We start from the raw sequence: 8134 nt of genomic DNA on the forward strand, positions 1-8134 counted from the left end.
ATTAACTGCCATCTTTGTTGGGTTAATTTGCATAGTCGCTCTGATTGGCTGGGGGTGTAGCAGAGTGACACCAATTTGCATGTTTCTCTTTTATTAGTGTAGATATTTTTAAAGCTTTTTAAAAAAAATATGTGAGTATATTATGTCCTATGTAAGGTAAAAGAGAAGAAAACTTGCTCCCAGTTCTTGTGAAACTCAGAGAATACGGAAAGGAAAACAAATATAGAAAATTAATGACGGTTGCTTTATATGATACATACTGCATTTATATTAGGAGGGAATGTATAGGCTAGGCTTCCTAAAAAGAATGCCGCCTGCAGAATGGAAATTTTGAGTAATGTCCGGAAGAGACTTTTCTTTGAAGGAAAATAGAGTGTAGGGTCTAGACGAGCTCTTATGGTTGTAATGAGAAGGAAAAAAATTAATTTGATTCAATTTTTCATGAGGGTGCTCTTGGGAAAATGGATTCTCATGAAAATTTGCAAGGAGATGCCATACTAAGGTCTCACTAAACCTAGAGCTTGATGGGGGTGGGGAGGGGGATTCTCGGGATCTCTAGGAAGCTTAGGGTTTTCAGATAACAGATTTTGTCTTCTAAGACTTTGCAATTATGACTTGGCCATACTCTAGGCGTTTTGCTCCTACTGTTTCCCAACTTACCAGCTGAGATTTCCCAACTTCCCATTATAGTCAACAAAGAGAATCTGATTAACCCTTGTGCTTGGACAAGTGATTAAGCATCCCATGAATAAACTGCCTGTAATCAGGGACAAGTCTTGCTTCAATTAGCCAAGGTTGGGAATGAGAGTGGTGCTCTCAGTCCAATCATTTGGCTGATTGGACAGCAGGGGGTCTGGGTGGGCAGAATTCCTTAGGGATTTATGGGTGGGCAGGCAACGACTGTGACCATTAACTACAAAATTATTCCAGGCTGGAGAAGAACATGAATCAATAACTGAAATTATTTATATTTTTGGTTTGGAAGTGATCATCAGCATTCTGAATTCATGTATTTTTAGCCTTCTAATTTTTATCATTGCATAATGCTATATTTCATTTTGGCTCATATTCTAGAACTCTTTTAAGAAACTTGTATATGGACCACAGGAAGGGAAATGATTTAATAAGATAGTTCTTAGAGGACTGCTTTATTACTTTTTCTGGAGCCTGCTGACCACTTGTGTCAGGATATACAGAAAGCATATGTGAAAAGAAATTTACAACTTACTACTAAAATATGAATATGTATTTGTTTTGGGAATTATGGTAAGTGAATGGAATAGATTGCCCTTTACTAATGTGATGATGTTACCCTAGCACAGCTATGTCTCTTCCAGAATGAGAATGAGATAATTTGAGGAAGGGAGGATTATATAATATATATTCATCTTTGACTATATTTAAGCTTTATTTTGCCTTCCCCAGAGAAAACAGAATAAAACAGATTTTACTGAATAGACTGGGACTTTCCACTTGTGAAAACTTTTAACCTAATGATATAGAAATCAAAAAGTTTTCACAACATTTTTGAATGAAATTAAAACTGTTTTAAAGTGTTCAGCTAGTGTTTTTCATTGCTAATATCATTCCTAAAATCATGCAAAACCATGCCAGTCACCCATGTTCTTTAAACTTCATTTCATAGATCCCAGGGACTCAACTGCTCTCTTCTTTACAGATTCTACCTTATCTCCTAGGCCCTTGGAGTTGCTCCTGCCCTCTGAAACTGAGCTCATAAATGAGGTATAGCTACCCTACTTCTCTTGATATTTGTTATTCTCAAGGATAATCAGGAAAGCTGGTAACAACAAAAAGTTGCCATAACAATGATAAACTTGATAAACATAGGAAATCACAAACTTTCAAATTTCTTATAATAGCAGTCCCTAACATGTATCTCCTATAAATTGGTAACTTCCATGGAAACTTCCATGGATTCTACTTATAGTTTTGGGGACAGGATTTACCAAAACTCTTATCTTTTCTCACATCCCATTCTTCCCTGCTGAAAAAATGAAACAGGTGAAACACTAAGTATTATCTTGGTGCAAGAAGACAAATAAGAATTTTTAAAAACCACCAGATTGATTGAAAACTCTTCCACTAGACACCTGCCTTGCTCAAGAAAAATCTTTGGTGCGTTTCCTCCTGAGGTTCACAATGACTGTTCCTATTGATAAAGGGTAAGAGGACTCATGCTATCAAAGGAACTTATGGCCTCTGCTGTCAGCCTATGTCATGAGCCTGGCTCCTTGCCCTGCCTGGGACTGAATCCCCATATTAGTCTCTTCCACTGGGGTTCCATTCTTAGTCTACCTCAGGCCTGGGGTTAGCTAGAAAAGGACCCCTATTCTATTTATCTCCATCGTATATTATAGAGCAGAGAAATCTAGGAAGCTTGTAAAGAAGAAAAATGTGGCAATGAGTCTCATTTTCTCTCTTCCATAGCTCATCACCAGCACTGGCCACAGCACTGCTGCAGGCCTTCCAGTTTGCATTCCCAGGACTGCACTGTTCTTTCCCTAGGGTATCTGAGTGTGAGCTGGGGTAGGGCATGGGAGTACAGACATGTTTGCTTTCATTTGTGGTATAAGGGGTTCATAAGTCAGGTCACGGACAGATTAAAGAGAAACAGATCACTACAATCTCTAGGGGCCACACAGCGCTCAGTGGTAGCTTTTGAAGATACACGTGAAATATTACTGCTATCTAAAAACAAAGTGAGGAACTGTACCTTTCTGTTCACAACATCAGTGGGATCATTTTTCATAACCTGATGTTTATACCAGGTGGGTTTTCATCAGGAAATATATCAACGAGAGAAGGAGAGAGAGGGAATATGAACAGTGAAGATTAGTAAGATAAATATGAAACTAAATCCACTTTCAAGAGCACAGACTTTAAGTCCTTGAACACTGGGCGGAATTTCTTGTTTTCCACATAAATCAAATGGCTTATCTAAGACAGTGCACCCTACTATTTCACTATATTTTATACAGAGTAGAAGTGGGTTTTGAATTGATAGAAAGTAGGTTCTTCTGCCACTTGTAATACAGACAATTTTAGGTTCTGATAAAAAGCCACTGACTGTGATTTTATCTAGTAATTTGAGAATAACATTCAGGAACGGAAAAACTAGACTATAGTAATAACACATTGGTGACTAGCAGGATGTTTAAACTGAAAATAAGCTGTGGCAAAAGATTTTGATGTTATTTCTATTTCTATTACTTCACAATCTAGTGAAGTTCTTCAGTATAAGCAGAGTTCCATTCAAAGATTTAAAACATGTATCCTAAAGGTCCAAATAAATCATTGTTTTTTAATTACATTTTCTTCATACTACCAAAAATAGTAAAACTCAGCCTTAACCACACCGTTGTACCATTCTATAAAGGGTGAAAATTTCCCCAAATGTTTCCTCTAATAACATTTTTATCATAACCATTGCTAGGATTCCTGCACCTCTCTTCCTTGACTTTCCTGTGCTTGTTCTGATTCCCTCTTTCCCATACTTTTACCTTATATCATCCTATATTCTTTCAATACTTGTAGTTTAAATTTAGAATAGAAAATGTATTGATTATATGTCACTACTAAGCAAATAAAGCTACAACAAGCAAAAAGTAAAAAAAACATTGACAACTTTAACTGGGAGCTTTGAAAGTTCATGTCTGTACAGTGAAACTACAGTCTGGTCTATAAATTTTAACACGTTTTCTAGTTGGGAATAAAAAAAGGAGGTGAAGAACAGAGCTATCAACTTCATTTCGTGGGAAGGGGAAACACGCTGAAGGTATCCTTATTTGAAATTTATCTTGGGTGGACAAGAGTGCATACCTCTATGTCTAATACCAGTTGGTAGATATCTTACCTATTTGAATTTATTAATGTGCAGAGAGGTTGACTTCCTGGGGCAAGGAAATAAACTGTAACCCATGTTAATATACTGAGAAATGATATACAAATATATCTGATTAACTTGAGAGGTCTTACAGCGCCCAGATCACAGAAAAAGACAACAGCATCCCAAATGGAAGGATGAGCCTGGATTGTGCGTCCACACTTATTGAAAAGTCCTGCTGTTATCAGGACTTAGCTGATCGTGAAACTCATTCTAGTTGGAAAATGCGTGGGTATTTGTGTGACCTGGGATTGAGGACTAAATGTGTGAGCACAGGAAATGCTCCAAAACACTGGGACCCCTTTGCTGAGCGTAACCCCTGACTGAGCGTAAGGTATGAACACAACAGGTAGCTAGCAAATATTAACCTCACCACATAAAATACTGATGCCTGGGGAAGTCAGGAGGTATCTTCCAAAGCAGAGGTGACAATGGAAGTGATAACCCAAGGTCAAGTGAACTGGTGAGGAGCTGAACCTCTCTGACCTGGCTGTAGGGTTTCATAGTAAAGTGATAATGAACAATAGGATGTCACCAATTTGGTAGCAATAATATCAATAGCTGTCAGGCTCCATTCTAAGACTTTTACATGTATTATCTTATTCGGTCTTCATAAGAACACCGAGTAGGTGCTATTATTATCTCTGCCTTACAAATGAGAAAATAAAGGCACATAAAATTTGAGTAACTTGTCTAAGCCGACACAGCTACATTCTGCAGTCACATAGGCATACCACCTTAGTTTATTAAGTATGGAGATTAGTAGATGGGCTGGAATTTACTGGTATACATTCCCTTTGGTACTGGCTATTGACATATAATTTCTTGTAATTTTTAACTTGGTGAGTTTCTGAATAAAAATAGGGCATGTGTGAAGTGATACATTTCAAAATGCCAGTTGGCAAACATGAAAGGATGTGTAACTCCCATTGGAAGATGCCAATCATTGGTGCCTTTTCTGTTAAGGAGAAGTTGAATCATTGTGCTTTAATTACAGATCCCATTTCCAGGAAGGAACATATTTTGCTATATATTAAATGTTACAGTTAGGCAATATAAAATTGTGAAATCAGTTACTTATTCTGGTCAAATGAAACAGGTATAGAATTAAGTATTATTATGAAGTCATGTTGGCTCATAAAGTTCCTTTTTCATGATCTAAATTCAACTTCACAGTGTTGGTAAATCTAATAAATTGTATGCGAACAGATGGATCAAGTGTAACATTTCCAGTGAGTAGGAAACATTATTATCTCACCCCATCCTGTTACTCATTCAAGGTACAGAAATGTTAAGCAATAAACTTTCTACCTAGGAAATTTATTCATGTAACATTTATCAGAAATTACACCTGCCGTTGACCATATTTTGCGAGCCTTATCGGTTTGGGGCCATGAAGTATAGTGGGTGTGAGAGGATGAAAACCTATGAGAAATTTAATCATAACAGAAATCCAATTTAGATAACTTGCACATTGCGTAAAAGGAGACCTTTCCACCTAAAGTGGCACTTGCTTGAAAGATAGCAAAACTAAATGCTATTTTTCATTGCAACTCATTGAAACCTAAGATGAACTTTGAGAGGATCAGCCACTGAAGGTGATAAATGACAAGAACTTTGAGTTATCAGTACCACACACCCTTACTAGATCTAACTGAAGATTCTTTCCTGAACAAGGAACAATAGCGCTGTTTTGACCAATCAAGCACAGACTTAGTAATACCCCCTGCGCTATCTGGAAAGTTATTTCAATCTTTAAGTCGCATAAGCACAATCTTTAAGTCGCATAAGCATTTATCTTTCTAACCCATTAAAACCCCTTGATTTTTTTCCAGTAGAAAATTCCTTAGTAAATTGCTTTATTGGCCTGTGTTCCGTTGCCTGACAAGTAAATAAACTCACTGGTTGTGTTATTGATCACTGCAGTAGTCCTTGTCTTTCCTCTAACAATTGTTTCTGCTCTCCATCTACATGGTAATATGTAGATTAATTTTTCAACACTTAAACTTCCCCTTTCTCAATTAAAATCCAAATACAAGTTTATGCCAAAACTATAATTTTAATGAATTTAATTTTATATAACTAAAACATGCTAAAAAATTTTCAGCCTAAAAGGGGATTTTGTCACCTTTTGCTGGAAAACTGTGTAGTTACTGCATGGATTGTGTGTGCTGCCAACATCAAAATTGTGTTACAAGGAAGGGCTTAGGTTAGCTATCCTCACTTTGTTAGATTCTCCGTACACTGCAGTTCTCCTCTTCATGTCTTACCTGTATTATCCTGGCACTCCTACCTAGAGATCTTATTCATCTACCTAAAACATTAAGGACTGCCCTTTCAAACTAGAAAAAATCTGACTCTATCAATTTAAGCAGACGTCTTCCTTCTGATACCATTGCAATGACCTAGTTATTAATATAGGAAAGGAGCAAAGGAGGAAGCCAGACATTATAGGCATGTCATTTGGGCAGCATCACCAGGAAGCTACAACTTCTCCCTCCCCGGGGAAACCCCAGACTGTTCCTTGCAAAACACTGGGGTAAGGGGACCGGGCAAAGGAAAGATAGGTGCATTCCCAGTAAAGTTGGGGTGACAAAGAGAAGGTACTTCTTTGTCAATCACACCTGGGAACAGAAAGGGCGTGACCACTGCAAGCATGGGAAAATTTGGAAATACCTAATCTAAACAAAGGAGTTCTCTCTCTTGCTGTGCTTGACTGTTGGCTTGTGGGCTTTTTTGCTCCTGCTTCCTTGCACCCGCCCTATGGCCCTCCGCCATGGGAACCCCACACCCAATGGGCTACTGGACTGCAGTGGGGAAACACAAGCTAAACTAGCCTGATGCTGGACTGCACCCGGCTCCAACATGCAAAGGAAACTCTGGACACTGATCCTGATTTTATCTCTACTGAAGCCCCAGCTACACTTCTAAGACTGAGCTAAGGGAAATGAGACTTTGGAAACTCAGGGATTTAATTCCATAGAAATAAAGCTTTCTACTACATCTCATCCTCCTGTGGGGGACTCTGGAAATTTTTATTCCAGTGGCACCCCAAGTACCCCACCCCCATGAACAACCAGTGGCGATGAGCCCCTCTCCTATCCTGTAACACTTCCTTTAAGAGTTGACTTAAGACATCTCCAGAAAATTTTCTCTGATCAACCTATCATTCTTTAATTTGGTCTCATCATTGATATTAGTATACTTGTTGCTTTGATGGTTTTCTTGCTAATTGTACTTTACCTGTGGTTTAACTTACAAGAATATCCCAAGTTTCCCATTGCTGTTCACAATGTCCCCTACAACTTTTGTAATTTCTCACTTCATCTGTTGGCTATAATAAGTCATTGTCCTTGGTTCTGTTTGAAAATTGATTAAGTCAACCATTTACCAGTTGTCAAGTTTTGTTTTTCTTTCTTTGGATGGGATAAATATCAGATCTTCCAGCTTTCAGAAACTCCTTCATAGCCTCTTTATAAGGTGGAATGCTATAGTGAAAGCAAGTTTAAACCAATATCTGGCAAATATTAAATAACTAGAGGCCCAGTGTACACAGGTGGGGTCCCACTGCCTGGCTGGCGATCAGGGCCCATCGGGGCCATCTCGATCAGTCCAGATGGGGACCATGGGGGGTTGGCTGGCTGCGGGAGGTTGGCTGTGGCAGCGCACTGACCACCAGGGGGCAGCTCCTAGTGTCTGCCCCCTAGCGGTCAGTGCACATCATAGTGACTGGTCAACCAATTATTCCGGTCATTCGGTCGTAAAGGTTGCTTAGGCATATATATATCTCCTATCTAATAAAAGAGAAACATGGTAATTAGCCGTACCTCCGCTACCCTTCCCATTGGCTAATCAGGGAGATATGCAAATTAACTGCTAACCAAGATGGCGGCCGGCAGCCAGGCAGCTGACGTGAACAGGGAGGCTTGCTTGCTTCAGTGACGGAGGAAGTCAAGCTTCCCCACCTGCCTTGCCAGCCTCTGAGCTGCAACTCTAAGAAACATTGTAACAAATATAGAAGCTAAACCAAACCCCAGAAACCTGCTTTAGTCAGCCAGGCTTCAGCCAGCAGGACCACAACATTGTTTCAAATACAGAAGGTAAACAAAGGCCAGAAACCTGCTTTCAGCAGCCGAGGCCTCAGAGCTGGAGCCGAGCCTCAGAGCTAAAGCTGGCCCAGAATAAAAAGAAAAGAAAAAAAGGACAGGTTGGGAGCTTCAGTCACCCGCC

The sequence above is a fragment of the Myotis lucifugus genome, unplaced genomic scaffold (assembly GCF_000147115.1).
Source record: "Myotis lucifugus unplaced genomic scaffold, Myoluc2.0 scaffold_68, whole genome shotgun sequence".
Taxonomy (NCBI): domain Eukaryota; kingdom Metazoa; phylum Chordata; class Mammalia; order Chiroptera; family Vespertilionidae; genus Myotis; species Myotis lucifugus.